Source organism: Lathamus discolor, chromosome 1 (genome assembly GCF_037157495.1).
Source record: "Lathamus discolor isolate bLatDis1 chromosome 1, bLatDis1.hap1, whole genome shotgun sequence".
Lineage (NCBI taxonomy): Eukaryota > Metazoa > Chordata > Aves > Psittaciformes > Psittacidae > Lathamus > Lathamus discolor.
In genome coordinates, this window is record NC_088884.1 from 54,096,083 (window position 1) to 54,110,421 (window position 14,339).

At 43.1% G+C, this 14,339-nt stretch overlaps 1 protein-coding gene across 4 annotated transcripts in view; it reads right to left on the reverse strand.

Moving 5' to 3' along the window:
- LOC136010492 (C-type lectin domain family 2 member B-like) overlaps positions 1–14,339 on the reverse strand; it is a 40,792-nt gene that overhangs the window by 4,933 nt on the left and 21,520 nt on the right. The window contains exon 6 of one of the 4 annotated variants that reach the window (XM_065671794.1): positions 5,203–5,813. The exons of 1 other annotated variant lie outside the window; for it this stretch is intronic. The gene's annotated coding sequence lies outside the window, so the exon portion shown is untranslated. Of the gene's footprint in view, positions 1–5,202; positions 5,814–10,354; positions 12,844–14,339 lie in introns of those variants that run through there. 2 more of the 4 variants (XM_065671821.1, XM_065671802.1) reach the window with 2 other exon arrangements.

Consider the following 14,339-nt stretch of genomic DNA (forward strand, 5'->3'; position numbering starts at 1 on the left):
CCCGCAGCACTGCCAGGTCCGCCACAAACCATGTCACCGAGGGCCTCGTGTACGTGGTTTGTGAATGCTCCCGGGGATGGTGATTCCACCACTTCGGAAGCCTGTTCCGAGGAAAATGCCTGAGTACCATTTCAGTGAAGGCAGTTTTTCCTAATACCCAGTCTAGACCTCCCCTGGCTCAGGTAGAGGCTAATTCCTCTTCTATTGCTTGTTACTTGGGAGAGGAGACCAACACCTATCTAGCTCCATCCTCCTTTCAGGCAGCTGTAGAGAGAGATAAGGTCCCCCTTGAGCCCTCGGTTCTCCAGACTAAACAACCCCAGTTCCATCAGCTGTTCCTCATCAGACTTGTGCTCCACACTCTTCACCAGCTCCACTGCCCTTCTCTGGACCTGCTCCAGCACCTCAATGTCTCTCTTGTAGTGAGGGTCCCAGAACTGAACACATCATTTGAGGTATGGCCTCACCAGTCTTCAGTACAGGGGGATGATCGCTGCCCTGGCCTTGCTGGCTACACCAGTGCTGATACAGGCCACAATGCCGGTGGCCTTATTGGCCTCCTGGTCAGAAGCTGGCTCTTGTTGAGCAGCTATCAGTCAGCAGCCCCAGGTTCTTTTCCTCTGAGCAGCTTTCCAGACACTCTTCCCAAGCCTGGAGTGTTGCATGGGGCTGTTGTGGCCGAAGTGCAGGACCCGACACTTTGCTTTGTTAGCCCCTGCCTCTGGCCAGCCGGGCTGCAGGGGCTGAGTGGCAGGGTTGTGCTGCTGTGTCCACGCCTAACAAGTGCAGGGTGCGGGCACAGCCACCCTATCTGTTAGGTGGCAGTACCTACACCCTGGCCCGTGAAGGAGTTGCCACTCCTGAACAGTACTCCTCCCACTGTACAGTTGAGACAGGGTTCTTTGCAGCTGTTTGAGGAGGCATGAGCAAGCAGCCATACGTGGGCCACGACCTGACAGACACCCCAGGGGATACATCTACTCTAGGTTCTCTGTGCCTGACAGACATTTGAATGATACATTTCCCAGTCTTCTCATTCATAGAATCATAGAACAGTTTGGGTTGGAAGGGACCTTAAAGCTCATCCAGTTCTAATCCCCTGCCACGGGCAGGGACACCTTCCACTAGAGCAGGTTGCTCCAAGCCCCATCCAACCTGGCCTTAAACACTGCGAGGGATGGGGCAGCCACAGCTTCTCTGGGCAACCTGTGCCAGCGTCTCACCACTCTCACAGTAAAGAATGTCTTCCTAATATCTAATCTGAATCTTCCTTTTTTCAGATGAAATCCATTCCCCCTTGTCCTGTCACGACATGCCCTTGTAACAGGTCCCTCTTCAAATTTCTTGTAGGCCCCCTTTAGGTACTGGAAGTCTGCTCTAAGACTTCCCTGGAGCCTTCTCTTCTTCAGGCTGAACACACCCAGCTCTCTTAGCTTGTCTTCATAGGAAAGCAGCTCCAGCCCTCTTATTCTTATGGTACCATAGGTGCTTTCTGTAGAGTTTCACCAGCACTTTCATGGACAGAAGATGTTCTGTGGAGTAATCTGTTTTCTAGTGTCTTGTTGCATGCTGGTGGTTACCATATGACTTCAGTATCATGGCTACAATAATTAGATTTTGTATTTTTTTCACATCATTCCTATTGTCTAAAACAGGTAAAAGGGGATATAGGAGGTTGCACTGAGCTTTAGGTATCATTGCTAGCAACACAGCAGGGCTGCAAAAATCACATATAGTTTGATTCCTTCTTCCTTGGCATACCTCTGAGAGGGGATGGCCCTCTTAATTTCTAGCTCCCTTGCTATAATTCTTCACCCAAACAAGCTAGCTTCTAGAGCTGCAGCTCTGCACAAGGCCCAGAGAAGTGCCTGGAGACCTGTCTGTTGCTTTCCTAGGGCATGGTCAATGGCTAAAGAGAGGAGCAAAGGACTAACAGAAAGGGGAATTTAGAGAGGAGTTCAGGAGTAACTGTGATGTTGGGGGTTGCATGCACCTAAGCAAACTAGCTGGACTCCCTTAGCTTCCTCTGTTATCCATGGCAGCTACACTCAAAGAACAATCCAGAGAGTGACCAGTAGCTAAAATAGGAGTCCAAATTGGTTGAGTGTGAATATTCATGCTCAGTATTTCTGTGAATTAGGGGCAGGCATGACTGCCCAGCACCCTGAACCTTGGCCAGAGCAAGTCACAAAGGTGGCATGCAGTCACAGAAGGAACTGTGAGTGGTAAGCATACTCTTCTACTGAGCAGAAGAGAGAATTTGAGCCTTCCTCTTAAAGCAGAGGAAAACACCCCAACAACAAAACAAAATGCAACTTCTGCATCTTGCTCAATCATTCATTCATTCGTTTGTTCATTTTGTATGCCATGGTTATCCTTTAAATCCTTGTAAAATAAGTAAACTGTGTGAATGTAGATTGTGGGAAGTACTTTGTATGTAGGTGGCTGCAGTAAGTGCAGCAGCAGTACCAGCTGCTCCACACCGCTTTGGTGCCTGGATTTGATTTTAATGACTATGAAAAGCTCTTTGTAATAGATCAGTTTGCCTAGTTTTACTCTTGTTCTGGATGTTCATCTTCAAAGCAGGTATAAATCTCTCCAGCATTCAGTACAGACAAATAAATGGATACTTTGGTTTTTATAGGAAACCAAACATTTAAAACCATTCTTCAGCATAGTGGAAATTATGCATCTTTGCTTGCATCTTTAGATGTGCCATAATGCCTTTTAGAGGAGCATTCTTATATCAATTGTAGGAATATACTGCTGCTGAAGCTGGTTTGGACATTTTCTCATGCTAATAAATTTGTTAAAATACTTGGATTTTCCTGTGATATGGTCCAATTGCATTTAGTCAGTGAATGCTTGTGACATATTACTACTGCATGTTACTGAAAGTGTACCGTACTTTTACAGATCTGTGGTCTTTCGGTCAGTGATAAACTAGTTGAATCAGAAAGTTAGTTGCTATTGAACTGAAGTTGCTGGGGAAGAGTGGAGGTGTATAAGGATGCACTCTTTCCATGCCCATTAGAGGCCATGCTGACAGCTAATAGTCATCTCGTGAGGTAACATTAACCCATTGCAAGTGCTGTTTTTGTTACTTTCCATTATTCTTTGCTTTGTTTACTACAGGTTGTTGCAAACTTCTGGAGCACTGAACTGTCTTTTACTCTTTTTATTTGTACATCCACTGATAAATTTTTTAAAATATGTATTACATTGGGAATGGGAGGAGTCCCAGTATGCCCATCTGAAATGCAGGAAACACCTGTATATACCAGCTTATTTAGACTGAGTTGTTGCATATATATGGATTGATAGTATATAGACAGACACAACAAATACATGCTGTTTGGCTATTTTTGTGAGTAGTGAACAGTAATAATTTTCAAGAGTATAGAATTGAACAACTTCACTGAAGTTTGTGATACTGTAAGGGTCAATTCAAAGGCAGAATTAAGCTCTAAAACGATCAGTAAAATGCTTATGGGTATTCTAGTTGACAGAGTGATTAACTAGTTCTACTCAAAAGTCACTGGAGGAATTTGCATCTCATTGTGAGAGCTCACATTTACAAAAATCCAAAATACTCTTTTTTGTTTTCTTAGCATTCATTAGCCAAGCATTTGAAAGTGCTGGACTGGGTTGCACAAGAAAAGGTAAAACCTTCTACTGGGAGAATGGCACTGCCTTGAGAGGGGCCTTGTGAGTTCCTTGTGATAGTCTAACATGTACTTAAGCAAATGTAGAATTTGCTACAGCACAATGTTATTTCTATCAGGAATCTTCCCCTCCACCCCCACCATGATTTATAACTATGACTTTGAAAATGAACTATTGACTTAACTCCAACAGCGGCAATGTAGAGAAGTCCCTGATTCAAGAAGGGGTTTTTGGTAGCTTAGCACACCCAGACAATGTTATCGGTCATCCCTGTTTACTTTAATTTATACATGTTTTTCAGTACACAGTATAGACATTTCAGTCTCTTTTCATATCTTGAGAATATTTGGTTTCCACTGTGATTCTGTATGCTCGTCTTCCTGAAATGCACATTGTCTAACAAATGCACATATATTTTCTAGGGATGAAGGAGAATGAAGTGACAGGTATGAGGGTATGATCATTTACAGATGGATTAAGCAGTCTCATGAGAAAAATCTTACCTGCTTTAGGCCCATCAAATAGCAGTTCCCCTTGTCTTTCTCTCCAGAGCATTTATGACCAGTATTTATGATTCTACAGCCTTAAGAAATTCCTGTAAAATGGCCAATACATAGATGATGGTAAAGGTGACAGGCTGTGTCACTGAATTGCTTTTCAAGATGCTGTGTGTAAGAACACACATCCTGAATCAGGTCCAACTGATGCCAACTTCACACCCAACAGCCACCTGCACCAAGGTTATCCCTGCTTTACACTGATGCAAATGAAGTCAGAACTTACACTCTGCATTTCAAAAGCTGTACAGGTTATTATGACCTTTGTCAATAATTTATTTTGATACAAACAGAATGCGAAGAGGAATGTAAGCCTCATATACTTGCAAGTGAAAAGCTCCCTTACTGAATTCCTGGGAAGGGGCTGTTTGAGAGAGGAGAAGGAGGTATAAGACAGTTTGGGGCTCTTGGCTGCTGTAATGTGAATGTTCCCCCTGGGATTCTGAGGAAAAGAAGGTAACAAAGAATTGCATTGAATAAATTGCACTTGAGTACAACTACAGATTTTGTTTTGTGTTTGTCTAGGATGAACTAAGCTATTTTCTGTTACCAAAGGCCTTCCCCATGTTGTCAGTTTTCAGAATTCCTCCACTCTGCCTGACTTATATTATATTATATTTATTATATTTTGTTCCTCCACTGCCCCCACTCCTGCCCAGAGAGGTGGTTGGATGCACTATCCCTGGAGACATCAAGACCAAGCTGGATGTGGTTCTGGGCAACCTGATCTAGTCGAAGATGTCCCTGCTCATTGCAGGGGGGTTGGACTAGGTGACCTTTGAAGATACCTTCCAACCCAAACTGTTCTATGTTTTTATGATTCTATACTCTTTTGCACTGGGTTACAGCTGTCATGGTTTAGACAAAAGTCAGCCATAAATCACGCAGTTGCTCTCTCACTCCTCCCCCCCCACCCTTGCCCTCCCCCTACTCCCAGAGGGGCAGAGAGGAGAATCGAAAAGAATGCAACTCCCACGGGTTGAGATAAGAACAGTTTAGTAACTAAGGTATAACACAAATCACTACTGCTACCACCAATAATAATGATAAAGGAAATAACAAGGGAAGAGAATACAACACCTCAGCACCAGCCAACCGATAAGTCTCCCAGCCCCACCCGACCAAGCACCGACTGATACCTCGTCCAGCCCTGCGGTCCTGGCCCTTCCGGGTAACTCTCCGTTACATCCTAGGCATGATGTGCCGTGGTACGGAATACCTCTTTGGCTAGTTTGGGTCAGGTGTCCTGTCTCTGCTTCTTCCCGGTTTTCCCTCCTCCCTGGCAGAGCATGAGGCTCAGAAAGTCCTTGGTCAGACTAAAACATTTGTGTTATCAGCTCTGTTCCCAGCCCGAAAGTCAAAACACAGCGCTGCATCAGCTACTAAGAAGAAGACAATTGACTGCTACTGCTGAACCCAGGACGCTGTCTTATACAGCCAACATACAGCTCATCAGCCCAGGCTCCTAGTAAAATGGTCTTTGAAGACTGCTGCTCATTCTTCTGCCTCTTCCTTCAGTCCCAGTTCCTGAATTTTTCTGATACAACAGGTGCTTTCAAGACACCCAAGTGAAAGTCAGTTGATCACCATCTGGAAGGCAATAAGAAGTTCACTTAAAAAAATTAATATGAATCAGAACATGAATCCCACTCCTGCTCTGCAGCAGGATAGGAATGTACAGCTGTTACTACATCTCATCTCAGAGAGGAAACAGAAACTTGACATTCAGGTCCTTGCTGGCAATCGGGCAGGCCTTTAGTGGTTGGTACCACTATGCATAAAAGGTATCAGAGTGGTATATTTCCTTTTCTTATTTCTGGGAACTGGATAAAGTATGAGGACTGCTGCAACACTTCATCTCAATCCCCCTGCCCTCCTACCTGAAATGGAGAAGGAGCTGTCGTCTTACAGAGATGTAGCCAACAGATAAACCACATCCTGACCTACACTGCATCCGTCTGATTCTAGTGACTCTGATTTGCATAATATGTGATGACACTCCACAGCAGACAAATAAAAGTTCACTAAAAAGAAATAGCCCTAAACAATAATTCCTTGCTGCCTCATCTTTCAAAACAGGGAGGTGCTGCTTAGTACTAATGTATTAGTGAAATTCTTAGTAGAAGCTGCAATAGCCTAGGTCTTGCACATATTTTATTATTAAAAACATGACTATAAAAAATCAGGAAGAGAGTCAGTAGCTGTCTTAGCAGTGAATAGTGAATAAACTTCTCATTAGAAGTTACACCTTCAAATGAAGGCATGTGGTTTAACAGTTCAAGTAAGAAAGCACAGCATGTTATAGCTGCAGGAGTTTTTCAGCTGCTTCTACAGCGCACAGGTAGGTTCATTCTGGAGTGAATCTGTGTTGGCTTCTGTGACGTGTTTTCCACTCTCTGTGCCTGGGCTGTTCAGCCATTAGACCATGAAAAAGCAGTAGTAAGATAAAAGTCCATACTCCAGTTAGGCTGCTCAGCCTGTTCTGATTTTCCTTAGTACAGAATTCTGGTCAATAAATGCAGTTGAAAAATGAAATCCCCTGATAGCTCTCAAAAAGGAACTGATTTTATTAGGAGGTGCCTGTGCTGTGTAAACTTTTTACTTCCAGCTGCATAACAGGTAAGGAAACAGAGAAAGAGTGAAGCTTACTAAACAAATAAAACCTGTGTGTGTGTCAGAGAATCAAAAGAAAGACAGCATAAAGACAATACCCTGTCTTTGTGGTTTCACTCTTTCGATATGCTACAAAACTTTTCAATGATTTTCATATCTGTGTGTTGCTTGTCTCTTGCAGCTTTATGTTAAAAGAAGGGAAGAAGAGAAATGTGCTGCTTATAAGTTGACACAAGTGTACGCTGATAATTGCCACTCCCTGTACAAGTGGATTTGCAAGAAGAGTGCAGTCCTTCTGGGTATCTAAGATACGTGAAAGTGAATAGGGCTTCTGAAGGGTCTTTGAAGGCTTACACCACTTTACAGTGGACAGGATATCCGATGTGTCGTGGTTTAAACCGATCCACACAGCTTGTCTACTCATCATCCCCCCCGACCCTCCCACTCCCGCAGGGATGGGGAGGAGAATCCAGAGAATGTAACTCCCACGGGTCGAGATAAGAACAGCCCAGTAACTAAGGTGTAACACAAATCACTGCTGCTACCACCAATGATAATATTGATAAGAGAAAATAACAAGAGAATATGATACCACCGCCGAACGAGTTCGACCCCCCCCCCCCCCCCCCCCGACGAGAGAGAGTGCCCTTCCGGGTAACTCCCAGTTACCTCCCTGGGCATGACGTGCTGTGGTATGGAATACCTCTTTGGCTAGTTTGGGTCAGGTGTCCTGTCTCTGCTTCCTCCCGGCCTCCCCTCGTCCCCAGCAGAGCATGAGACTCCCAAAGTCCTTGGCCAGAATAAACATTATTAACAACAATTAAAAACAATCGGTGTTATCAGCTCTCTGCCCAGGCTGGAAGTCAAAACACAGAGCTTGCACCAGTTACTAAGAAGGAGCAAAACGGCTCCTGGTAAACCCAGGACATGATGTCAGATGAAGGGGAAATTGTAGACCTGAATTGTGATGAATCAATACGTTGTGATTCTATTTGTGATTAAAATCCAGAAAGATTTCAGGCTTCTGTCTCTCTTCAGGATGAAAGTATATATTCTACATGTCTTTGTGGAAGCTGATGCATTGCCCTTAGAGCTATTAAAATAAGCAGCTTATTAATTTTAAGTACATTATAGAGTCAGAGATTTGTATAACATCTGTTTTCTAGCTAGCCTAAAGTGGACTTTTAGCCTTATACTTCTCTGTGGAAGAGTCACTATATTGATCAAACCATTAACTGCTACCCTTTAAGTCGACATCATCACAAGGGGATGCTTTGGCAAGATCTGTGCCCATGGCTTGCTTTGCACATACTGTTGCTTTACAGCGACACTTATAGAGTTTTCTTTTTTCAGTGCTTTAACTCAGCAGGCTCCTATTTCAGCTTTTAATTTCTCTTCTTTGCTTCTGAAATCTTAATGTCATGATCAATGTCTTGATCTAGGCTATGCATCTAGATATATACATCACTATGTGTCTAGACTTCTAGCTCTAGAAGCCATGCAGTCAGACAGTAAACTGTTAGTTAGCTCGCTCGGTTACTTTCCCTGCAATGTTTTACATGGTATTTTTGTAGGGACCCAAACTTGCAGAGAAAACAAACCAAGATCCAGGCTTTACTACTGAAAATTCTTCAGGGGCTGAGTTCAGCCTTTTCTCCCTGTTCTGTACCACCCCACGTTGTACACTGTAGTTCTGCTGACTTTGACTCTCTGTGACTGAGAACTGTGCCACAACCTCACATTGGATGTGGTAAGGTCGTATAATATATTCTTCTTCTTCAAGGCATTTTGATCACCATTTATATTCTGGGGTTTAAGATGTTTCCTTCCATTGGAAAAAAATATATGCACTGAAAATTTATACAGCATATTATGTAAAATATAAAAGGCGTGGACTTCTTAATGGATTCCTAGCTAGTCCTGGTAAAAAGTTCTGTAAAGACTGAAGCACAGTGTCCAGTTCCCACATACTCACTCATTTAAAAGCTGAGAACAAATCCCTTAGCTTCATGCGAGTGGATCCCAGGACGAACAAGCGCTGGTGCTCTACAGAGCTGTAACTGGAAGAATTACCTTTTGAATCTTGAAATTATATGGCCCAGAAAAATTCGTTCGTGGTTGTGTTTCTGCCTCCTAGGGAGCAACATAAAGTTGTCGCACACTTGTAGTTGTGAAGAAATAACGCTAGAGAGCACTGCAAGTTTTGTGGAAGGAAGTGCTCGTTGTGGTCTCATTTGTTAGAAGCGAGCTGAAAAAAAACATAGTAAGAGCTGGAGAGTACCATAAGGGAGCTCTCAGTCTGATGTTGGCCATATGCCTCCGTGCTCCTTTAAATTACCAGAGGGGACAAAAATCATTACAGAATCCTAAAACCATCAAATAAATCGGACCTCTGGAAGCCCTCCTGTTTTTTTTTTTTTTTTGCTGGTGCAGTCCTGCCTTTATGCACTTATTTTTCTTTGCCATAGGGGCACGCAGCCTATTCACTGCACAGCATGTTTTATTGCAGGGAATATGGTGTGTTTTCCGTGATTGGATATCTAGCCACTTTTCTGTGGACTGGTATTGTAGGCTTAACACTATTATATATGTATTATATATATGTCTATATACTTTTATACTCTGCAAGTATATGATGCATTAATAATGAGCCTGGCCTACTGAAAAGGGTGCTGTGCTAAGTGACAGGAATGCTGAGCAATCTTCCAGCCTCTGCCACTGGCCTGCTGAGTGACCTGGGGCAAGTCCTTTTACTTTTGCCTTTCCAACTGTGTCCTGGCAAGAGTGACATGCCCTTCTTTGCTAAGTGCTCTCACACCCACAGGTTAAAATGCTGCTCGAGAGATAACACTTTATAATACATGAGGGTAAGACACAGGGTAGATCTGAAGGAAAGCAAGCTATGCCTGTGTGGCAGAATAGAGGACATCATGGAAGGCCAAACAAGCAGACTTCATGCTGTAAGTCCACATTGTGCAGTGCTGCACTTTGCTGAAGGGGCACATCCAGCACCATGCATTACAGTCTGTTGGTGTTGAACCAGGATGTGCTCACTCAACCACTGGGCTGTGGTCATGCTAGAGTGATCTACAACTGTAACAGCACCTCTGCTGTATCTCACCTTGCAAAGACATCCTCTATTGTCCAAAGCACTAGATGTTGTGCAGACGTATGGTCTGCAGGGAGATACACCACTTTTTCCCGACCAATCATTCTCCAAGTCACAGATACAGGGTTCCGGAAGACCTTATAACATACCATTCCAGAACATACCTTACAAAATCACCAAGAACATGCTACCTATGGAAGTGGTTCCAGCAGGCTCACTGCTTCAGTCCTTTGAAGGAAAAACAAGTATGTGAGAGTGAAAGAAAGGAGAGAAGGCAATCTGTCAGTGTGCTGGAAGGGGTGTTCACTGGCTCCTTCCTGACATGCTGTCACCAAACTGCTTAGGACACTGAAACATACTTGTTGCAGCAGGGAGGAATCAACACGACCACTGTGATCAATAAGCACGATACATTTATTGGGCTTCTACCTTCGGTTAATATAACAGTGAATATGCAAATACTAGGCACTTGATTGGTTCTTGCACAAATAAGGCATTGCATAAGCTCATTATTTTTGCGGTTAAACTGTGTACTTTTATATCCTCTATTTTTATGTGCTTATCTTGTTTATTAGTTAGTGTCCTTGGCTTTAATTGGCCAGAGCACGGCGCTTCCCTCCAGATGTCCCTCAGTTCCTCATTATCTGGTGCTAGTAAGTCTGCACCATTCTCTAAACAAATGTTCTATTTCAGCTCGTTGATGGGAATGTGACCTTTCTGTTAGCCACTTCTCCACACATACTCACCCCAATACTGCTTAGCATTGAAAAATGCATCCAAGGGAATCCATGGCACTCAGAAAAATAATCTACACAGCAACATCTTTGAGTATTAACCTGAAATTCAAAAAGAGTTGACATGCCCTAAAACTACCTAAACCCCTGCATAAGGATGAAATCCATTTCACAGGCTTCAAACCTTGTTTGCTTCCTACCTACTCCAAGACCCACATGCTGAACATGAAGCTACTGGCATGGAAATTCATGGGTCTGCTGTTTAGATGACATCTTTTTTGCTGCAGTGTGGGATAACAATGCATGGTCTTTCACTTATGGCAGGAAGTGTCTTTGACTGTAGCCTTAGCTCTGATCATGTCTTCTGGGTGCCTCATTGTACACACAGGCTTTTCTGTGACATAGGGTTTAGAACTGAAATCCATTCTGGAGATCAGCTCATGGCATTCACTCAATTTAGCTTGGAAGTTGGTGTTGCAGCTCAGCCTTTGAGAAGTGGAAAGGTCCATTTTGTTGTCAGAGCAGCAGTTCAAGTTCTTCAAAATGTGCACCCTGGGGCTGCTGGAGTCCTGTGCTGAACTGACTGTTCTGTGGCCGAAGGTGCTGAATTCTACTTGGCAGCCCACACTGCTGTTTCCAGTCTACTTTTGCCCTTGCATGCAATGAAGGACACACTGTCACACCCACAGAAGGGGTGTCATCTTCAGCTGTTACCACATTTACTCTGTGCAGAACTGGAACTGGTAACTGCTAGCACTAGAACATCACTAAGCAACGTTAACGTGATGGTTACAAGCGGAGAGTCTATGTGCAATCAGGAGCACGTGTCAAGATGGGGAAGAATGTAAGCTTGCATTCACTTGCCTACCTCAACAGACCCAGTGTAGCTTCATACTGCCAAACTCTAAATGATGTACAGAGGACTCCTACACAACAACCCCACCATCTTTCCTTGCAGTGCTGCAAGGTCTGAACTGCCTCTCCATGCTCCTGCAAACAGTCTAAAAGGTCAAGGCTATAAAACCACTCTCCCCTTCCCTGACATGTGGCTGACATACACAGCAATCCCTGCTGTTTTACTGGCCTCACCAGCGTTCGTGTACTGTAAGCTAAGCATATTAATCAGGTGGCTGGAACAAAAGAAGTTGAGGCAAGGCTCTACCTGGTGAAGGCTGTATCTGATGAAACAAGAAGACACAAGGTGATGGTGGATCCTGGGATGAGTTAAGCCATGTGGATGCCCAACCCAGATTACAGCTTGTAAAGAAGCATTTTGATATTCGGATGAAGTTTTTCCACAGAAGTAACAAACCAAAAAGACTATGACAAGATGACAGAGGGTGATGACAAGGCTGAAACAAGCTGTGCTTCTAAAGCTTTTATTCTGCAAAATACAGCAGTAGACAGCAGTGCGTTGTCACAAGCAAAATGTGTGTTCAGAGGCTGGAGATGTTCATGTGATAAAAGTGCACCTGTGACACCGTCTAAACAAACCAGAAGAACTCAGTTTAGATGAATTTACAAGAACACCAATTTATTTTAAGATGTAATGGCACATAGTGAAAGTGGCTTGCTTTATAAAATCTAACGGTTGCCTGTTAGCTTGTCTGCAGTGTTCTGTCAGAGAGGAGCTTACAGAGAAACCAGACACAGGCTTTTTGCAGAGGGGCACAGCAAAAGAACAAGAAGCAAGGGTACAAGTTGCAGCCCAGAGACTGTGACCAGGCAGAAGAAAAAAAACTTGCAACATGTGCCCAGGGAGGCCATGGGATCTGTGTCCACAGGGATTTCTAAAACCTGCCTGGACAAAACCATGAGCAACTTGATGTATCTGTGGAATCAGCCCTGCTTTGAGCAGGGGTTGAACTAGAGGCCTCCAGATGTCCCTCCCTCCCCAGATGACTCCATGAACCTGCAATATGCATGCTGGCAACACTGCTTAGCCTTGGATACCTGACTCATTCATCCCCAGACTCATGGGCAGGAAAAAGGGGGCTTTCTATTGTCTTTATGAGCAGTGGGTCATTTTGCTAACAAATATCTCCCAGTTCTACCGTGGTCTTTTCCTACAACAGCCTGGGTTTTTTCTTCTTAAAGTACTGTTGGCACGGAGAGATCAGTGGGTCAGACCTGACGACCCACATCTGGGTATTCAGCAATAAAGCTAGAATTTAAATGGAAAGCAAAGCAAACAATGAAAATACTTACAGAGCTAAAATAAAAAGAAAAAACTTATCAAATGAAAATTCTGGAGCAGTGCAATATCCATTTTAAAAGTAAGGAAAAAAATCATAGTTTTACAGTATGATATGAAGAATTCAAGAAAAATGCCTTGCAAAGGCTTCTAATCACCTACTCCTTATAGAAATTAAAATGATCCTGTCTTTTCGTGATCGGTCCTAACAATGAGCATATCATGTAGACTTTAAACTGAGAAACTCTTATGGCTGTTTTGGAAGTTTGCTCTGAAAAATAACTGTGTGCATTTGTCATTTTCTTTAGGCAAGTGAGAATCTGCGAGGTCACAAATGATGTAATTGCCTTGTCTGCACTGCACTGAGTTTGCTCTTTTGTCTGAAAATGCATTTTTCAGAGGAGAGAGGAGAAGAGAGAAGAGGAGAGACATGTTCCCTTAAAACAGAAACACTGGTTTTTTTCCACTAGTTCAGAAAGACCCATGCTTACATCAGCTGTACATGATTACATCTGGATGATTTTGAATCATTTCGGAGAGACTGATGTGAGAAAGGACTGCTTAGATGTATATGCAGTGACAGAAAGAGAGAATGAGAGTTCAAGCAACCTGTTCAGCCATCTAGCTTTTGGACTAAAATTAAAAAAACAAACAAAAAAAAAAAAACCAAGAAAAATTAAAAAGGAAAGTGGGTTTTGTTTTGGGGTTGGCTGTTTTGGGGGTATTTTTTGGTTTTGTTTGTTTTGTGTGTGTGTGTGTTTGTTTGTTTTTCCATTTCAGAGCCTAAATATCCTGCTGTAAAGGATGGTGAGAAGTTCAGGGGGAAGCAATGGAAACTGATTCAATCAGAAGACAAAAGCTCCGTTTCATGTTAGGACCAGTGACACGGCTGGTGTGTAGGTTGCCATGAAACAAACCTTATCAGTATCCAGTTAACAGTATCCACATCTGCATACTGATCACTTTGTGGCTGATGGTAAAAGAACAAAAATTTAGGTACGTTGCATATAAATTGTACCTGAGTGGCACTTCTGAGTAATCTGTTCCATGATTGTCAAAGGCTCATTTTTTTTTTCCTCTTAAACCTTTTGTTTCTGCATTTAACACTGTTACCAATGCTGAAAGTAGGAGGGAAAAGATCAGTAACAGATCACAAAACCAAACATTGTTTTTGTTCGAATCTAGAGCGTTGAAGGACCATTGTATGTAACAGAAAATGTGAGTAGACCATATCACAGAACAAACATTATTTTCAGTTGACCCATGTAGGTTTGTAGAGCCCATCTGCGTTGAAATCTAAAGGAATTTTCTAGGTGGGAATAAAGCACAAAACCAATAATGTAGCTCTTAGCAGGGAAAATCTGGACTGTGCATGCACAGGGCTCCATGTCTGTGTGTTCTGAAATGCAGTTTTAGGTTTTAGAAGGGCTTTAAGTTTTAATTCAAACCTGCGGGGCTTTTTTGCT